The 7,336-nt window shown below is 37.6% G+C and overlaps 1 long non-coding RNA gene across 1 annotated transcript; it reads left to right on the top strand.

Annotated features, from left to right (window-relative positions):
• The first annotated feature begins 3,395 nt into the window (after nucleotides 1-3,395).
• Nucleotides 3,396-4,946, top strand: LOC145037536 (uncharacterized). Its single transcript, XR_013678892.1, has 3 exons — nucleotides 3,396-3,507; nucleotides 4,310-4,397; nucleotides 4,911-4,946. It is a non-coding gene; the product is annotated as an uncharacterized LOC145037536 (long non-coding RNA).
• Nucleotides 4,947-7,336: the final 2,390 nt, after the last annotated feature.

The raw sequence follows: 7,336 nt of genomic DNA, 5'->3' as shown, positions 1-7,336 counted from the left end.
TACCCAAAATAGCAGGTGGGCAAGACACCATCTGGGTAATCATAGGTAGGTTAACAAAATCCGCACACTTCCTACCCATAAAGGAAACCGACAAGATGGAGAAGCTAGCTCGAACATACATCCGAGAGATTGTACGACTACACGGTGTACCAATATCCATCATCTCCGACAGAGATAGTAGGTTCACCTCACGATTTTGGCAGTTGCTACTAAAATCTCTTGGAACGAAACTAGACATGAGTATCGCTTACCACCCACAAACCGACGGTCAAACTGAGAGGACCATACAAACCTTGGAAGACATGCTAAGAGCTTTTGTAATCGATTTGGTAAAGCGTGAGATACCCATTTACCACTAGTCAAATTTTCATACAACAATAGCTATCACTCCAGCATTAAAGTTGCTCCATTTGAAGCCCTCTACGGTCGGAAGTGTAGATCACCACTGTGTTGGGCTGAAGTAGGTGACACGCAACTAGCCAAGGGACAAGTACCCAACAACACTCTCACTGGCCCGGAGATCATAAGAGAGACAACCGAGAAGATTATACAAATTCGGGAACGACTAAAGGTTTCAAGAGACAGATAAAAGAGTTATGCAGACAAAAGGCAGAAACCCTTGGAATTTCAGGTAGGGGACCAAGTGCTATTAAAGGTCTCACCCTGGAAGGGGTTAATACGTTTCGGAAAACATGGGAAACTAAACCCAAGGTATATCGGACCATTCGAGATCCTTGCAAGGATCGGTCTGGTAGCATACAAACTTCGAATACCGCAAGAACTCAATAACGTACATCCTACCTTTCATGTGTCAAACTTGAAGAAATGTTTGTCCGATGAGACCCTCGTCGTCCCTTTAGAAGAAATCGAAATCAATGAGAGTCTCCACTTTATAGAAGAGCCAATTGAAATCATGGATAGGGAAATTAAAAGAAAAAAACAAAGTCGCATACCCATCGTGAAGGCCCGTTGGAATTCAAAGCGAGGACCTGAATAAACCTGGAAACGTGAAGATCAGATGAAACACAAGTACCCACATCTTTTTTCCTAAACCACAAGTGTTTTTCTTACATTACATTTCATGACGAAATTTCCTCTAACGGGGGGATGATGTGACAACCCGATATTTCGACTCTATGTAATGACCTAAAAAGTCAAGTATTGTAACCACTTTTGAAAATAATGAAATTAACTTTGAAAATAAAATGTACAAAAGTCTCTATTTAGTTACCTACTATGTTAGATATCATTAAACCGTGAGCATACATAAGAAGAACGCCCAAATCTGACCTCGTATGAGGAAGTTATAAATTTCCGAAGTTCGATATAGCGGTAGACAGCTAAAAACTTGAAACAGAGATCGAGCGACTTTTGATCGGAATGACCTAAATGAGAATCGAAGGTCTCGACAATGGTATTTCAATGGTAAAAATCTGGCGAAAACAGACATCGTATGAAGAAGTTATGGATTTCTAGCGGACTTTTCCTACCCCGACCTTTTAAAAATAAATAATAAAAATAATTTCAAAATTTGCCAACGGAGTCTAAACGAAAGTTGTAGAGCGTAGTCTCACCTATGGATGGATATAAAGAGCATCGGAAACGGAGTTCGTATAAAAAAGATATGAATTTTTGAAGTTTACTAAATAATTAAAATATAAATTTAATTAAAAATCCGGTATTATCCGAAGGAGGAGTCATCGGACCGATCCGAGTTACGCCTAGCGTACCCTCGTACGCCCAGCATACTCAAGTTCTAGGCCTCGGAACGTCCACGTCGCCCCTCTACGCCTCATTGTCCCGTCCCATCCGAGCTCCGGAAGCCGAGGATGCGGTCATGCATGACGTACGCGTACGCCCAGCGTACCGAGGCGGTTCAGCCTCCTATAAAAGGGATGCGAGGGTTCCTATTAAAATTGCTCGATTCCTCTCTTTTTCTTGTGTTTTTACCCTGTTTTGTGTGCAAGAAATATTCCGAAGCCCCGGTTTTCATACCCAATCCCCGAAGGAAGTTTACACTCCCGAGAATCCCGAGAAAATCTGCTTTCTCGAGTCAAAGTTCTGCTCGGTTTTCATCTCACCTTCTCTAAGCTATCAAGTGAGTTCATACCCCTATAAACTACACTTTCAAATGTTTTATCAATGTTTTTTATACACTTTTAGGGGGGGGGGGGGGAATACAAGTAAACACACGGTTATTATCGTGTGTAACCTAAAGTTTCACTATATAGACTTTTTATCAAGTAAATCATATGTGATTCATAACTACTACATGAGAACTTTGTATGCGATATATATATTTTCGATAACATCTTGTGTTTTGGAAAAACATGTATATATATATATATATATATATATATATATATATATATATATATATATATATATATATATATTATATACACGAATCAAACACGTTATTTATACTTTAAGTATATGTGATCATTTATGTCACTATAAATATTATACATTACATAACAAGTGAGTATTACAATAGGGTTTGCTATACGAATGAAACGCACACATTGAAAAACTATAATAGGTATAGTTTACGAGAAAATCATAAACATTTACATACTAGAAACACTATATCAAAGAGATATTTTCATACACAAGAACAAATGGACATTTTCGTACGTAAATCTGTTTTATACTAAGTTTTGTGAGACATTTCTCGTACTTTCGAGTATGCATTTTAAGTCATGTATTATATACCAAAATCCCTTGTAGGGAGAGCGTAATACTTGTGTATAGATCTATACGGGATTGACAATCCCGCACCTAAGCTGTTAGCTACAGCTAGGCCGGCAGGCCTGGGGTGATGTAACATACACTTTAGTAACCTTGTTTAATTATCATGTTTCATATGATTGTTAGTTTAAAAATGAATATTATTATATATTATGTTGTTTTAAACGTTTAAAGTAGGTAGTTATAGTAAAATAGAATTGTAAGCGTTTAAAAAAAAATATATATATATATATTATTTTCGGTATGGTTTTAAGCGTTGATTTCTAACGAAATAGGTTTATAATATTTGAATTTAAACTAAGTTTAGAATCATTTGGAATGTATTAGAGGTGATAGGGAAGTCTTATGTGATTCCGATCAAAAAGTCAACTATCGGAATTAACGAAAGTATAACGTCTAAGTTAAAAATAATTAAATCTGATTTTATTGGAAGATCTTTTCTGGGATATTTTTATTGGAAGTTGTAAATTATCTCGTTAGAAACGTACAGGCGAAAACCTCATCGAAAACGGAGTTTCGAGCGAAAAGTTATGCAATTTTTAGTGTTTAGGGGTAAAACGGGTACCCAAACCGGGTCAAACCCGACCCAACTCGGGTTTTTACCCATTGAAACACGATTTTGAGTCATTTTCCTGCCATTTTCAGTTCGTCACCATCCCTATGGGAGATTTTCACATACATGATCAATCTTGATCAAGTTTTGAAGATTAAATCAAGATTTTGAGTGTTCTTGAAGTATCAAGTCTAGTAATCAAGGTATGAACTCTTAATTTTTGGATTAGCCCTTGTAATTAGTGAGTTATTAAGAGATTAGGGTTTGATCAAAGTGGGTTTACCACTGATTTAATGAAATTAGGCATGAGTTTATGTTATTAACCTAGAATCTTAAATGGAAATCAAGTAACTACATGTAAACTTGAGAATTAATCATATGGTTTAAGAGTAATTAGTGAAAATTAATAATGAAACCCATGGTTTATACTTGAATTAGAATGGATTACTAAAATATTCAGTGTTATCATTGTAAAAGAAGAACTTGGTGATATTGATCATGAGGTTTGATCATGTAAAGGGTAAAATGAAATTATAAAGGGTATAATTGTCCTGTTTTTGTAAAAATCACCAAAAATTATAGAAAAATCGTATGGAGATGTGCTATATATCCCTGGAAAGCTGAGAATGTCTACTTTGATTTTTGTTTTAAAACCAAAATCTAATTCCGGACTTAAAAGGGGTGAAAACAGCTATATGTTCAGTGCAGTAAGGCTGAATTTTGACAGCTTTGGAACATTTTGACAGCTTTAGGATGCTGTTTTGTAAAATTCATAGTAAATTATAGAAAAATCATAAAAATGTGAGGTCAGTGGCATTAGAAAGATATAAGAGTCTATTTTATTAATATGTATAATTTATTAGTTATTTTAACATTTAATAAGGGTAAAACAGATCTGCAAGTGACAGCTATACAAAGAACAAAAACTAAAATTTCTAAATTGAAAACAACATAACTTGAGAGTAGTTGAGTAATTGCTTATGAAATTTGAAATATGAACTCCAGGGGTATAATTGAAGGTTTTAGAGGCCTGAGGATGGTGTAATTTCATCAGAAAAAGAGGAATTTTATCGCAACATTCGGTTACAGCACAGTGAGTTCAATATAGGGACAATTGTATGTTATGTGTTATATGTGCAATGTGCTTTCTTGTGTTATTGATCTAAGTGGTTATTACTTGATATTGATTTTGATGCCTTTGGCCATGTAGAGCATGACTCGTATCACTTTGGTATTGGCTTTGTGCCTTTGACCATGTAGAGCATGACTCGTATCACTTTGGTATTGGCTTCGGGCTAGGTAGGGCTGAAAGCCTGTATATTCTAGCAACATGATTAAAAGGGATTGTGTTTTATGTGCCTCTTGGGCTGGAATTTATGATGCTTATGATCCTAAATTATTGTGTCTTAATTATTGTAATCCCTTGAATCTAACCGTTTATTGATTTGGAAAGTCCTTCATTTGATACACATATAAGCCTTTGTTGTCCTTTGTTTCTTTTTGTTCCTGTCATATTGTTATGTATATGGCATAGCGTTATATTGTATCTATTTTTGAACTCACTAAGTGACGCCCACTTATCCCTTTTAGTGTTTAACTATTTCAGGTGATAAGCATCCAGAGTAAACACACTTTGTTGGAGGACTTAGAGTAGTTGACACTACTACGTTTTTACTTGGTATACATATATGTATATGGATTATAAATTCCTGGGTAGTTATGTATTTATATAACTAGTTATGAAACTTTGTAAAAACCCTTTTAGTTGGTTTGTATCCATGCTTTTGTATTTAGACCACTAGTGTGAATTATAATTATGAATATGCATGTAGCATGTTTGGCTTTATGGTAATTTTAGTGAATGGGGTCTTACAATTATGGTATCAGAGCACTGGTTTAAGCGAACTAAATACCACGAATTGGTATTTAGACTTAAACTGTTGGAAGTTCAATATATGAACAGATTTATTGTCCGTATATGGATACAAACCATAGGAAAGACTTAAGTGGGGTGTTGGGTAATGATAAATCCTTATATTCTTACGTGTTATGTTACTCCAAATTTTTCAGAGCAATGGCTGAGCAGGAGGGTAGTCATACACCAGATGTGGGTGGAGATCTTCATCTTAATGAGGGAGATACTCCAATATCCCCTCGTGAGGAGCGGCTTTTGGATAAACTTACTGGTGTTATTCGACAAACTCTCGAACAACACAAAAGGGATAGTGATAAGGGTAAAGAGAAAGCCACCGGAGAGTCTTCAAGAGAGAAAGCGAAACGTCCCTCATTCAAAACTTTCAAGAGTAGTGGTGCTACAGAGTTTTCAGGTGTCCTTGATCCCATTGTTGTTCTTACCTGGATCCAGAACACAGAAAAAGTATTTCGTATCTCCCATGTGGTTAATGAAGACAAGGTTAACTATGCTTCTGCAATGCTCATTGGAGAAGCCTTAGTCTGGTGGGAAGCGACATTTGAAGCTCTTAACGAGTATGACCAGGAGAATTTATCTTGGGAGATGTTTAAAATCCGCTTTCTAGGAAAATATTGTCCTCTAGATATGAGGAGAAGACTGGAGAAGGAGTTCCTCGAACTTAAGCAAGGAGGAATGACTGTGACCGAATATGAAACTCAATTCAATCAAAAGGCACGGTTTGCTGCGAAGTATATCCCGACTGAAGACGATAAAAGTCAGTTATTCATGGAAGGGTTACGGTATGAAATCCGTGATTTCGTGATCAATCGGGATATTCTATCATTCGATAAAGCTGTTGAGTATGCCCGAAAGCGCGAGCATGACTTAGAGATACGTGGTGCCACTCTTTCTATCCCGAAGCATCCACGTGTTGATCGAACTGTTTCTGTTTCAACTAATCCATTGGGTCGATCTGCTCAATCTGATCTTAGCACAAAAGTACAATCTCAGAGCGCCTTTCGTGGTCGCGGTCGGCCACAATCTTTTTCTCTTCAGTCGAGAGCTCCACCACCATGCCAGAAATGTGGAAAGAGCCACCAAGGTCAATGCAGGGTAGGAAAAGGACCAGTGATTTGCTATGGATGCGGAGAAACAGGTCATATGAAGCCCGTTTGCCCGATGAGGAATGTTACATGTTATGCTTGCGGTGTTACTGGCCACAGAAAGCGTTTCTGCCCTACTCTTACCAGCCAAATGGTGAGAAGTCAAGCTTCCGTTCAACAACCAGTGGGTACTTCAACCCAAAAGGAGGATGTGCCAAAGGCTAAAGGCCGTGCATTCCAGATTACCCCAGAGGAGGCACGCGAGGACCCGAATGTTGTGACTGGTACATTTCTCGTCAATTCTAGACCTGCTCACATCTTATTTGATTCTGGTGCCTCAGATTCTTTTGTGTCTCGTGAATTTGCGCGTTCTTTTCAAATTGCATGTTATGCACTCGCCCAACCATTTCATGTAGATACCGCGGGAAGTGTATCATTACTTGTTGATAAAGTCTATAGAGATTGTGTCATAGAAATTGAAGGTTATAATTTTCTTGCCAATTTGATTCCTATCTCCCTACCCAACTTTGATATCATTCTCGGCATGGACTGGTTGTCAAAGAACCGTGCAGAACTCTTGTGCTATGAAAAGATAGTACGCATTCCTATTGAAGGGGAGAATCCTATTTATGTCTATGGTGAACAAAGAATCTTCAAAATAATCTCTTTCCTTAAAGCTCGTAAATTCATATCGAAGGGGTGTTCTATCTATTTGGCCTACTCAGTTGATGTCTCAAAAGAGGAGAAGAAAACGGTAAATGATGTTCATGTTGTTAACGAATATCCTGATGTTTTCCCTGATGACTTGCCTGGCCTTCCTCCGGATAGGCAAGTAGAATTCCGAATTGACCTTGTGCCTGGTGCTGCTCCGATTGCAAAGACTCCTTATCGTCTCGCGCCAACAGAGATGAAAGAAATGATGATCCAACTGCAGGAATTACTTGACAAAGGCTTTATCCGACCGAGTACTTCTCCCTGGGGTGCTCCTGTATTGTTTGTCAAGAAGAAGGACGGATC

This window comes from Lactuca saligna, chromosome 3 (genome assembly GCF_052625555.1).
Source record: "Lactuca saligna cultivar CGN05327 chromosome 3, ASM5262555v1, whole genome shotgun sequence".
Lineage (NCBI taxonomy): Eukaryota > Viridiplantae > Streptophyta > Magnoliopsida > Asterales > Asteraceae > Lactuca > Lactuca saligna.
The sequence above is the reverse complement of the archived record's forward strand: the minus strand, read 5'-3'. Positions and strand labels throughout refer to the sequence as shown.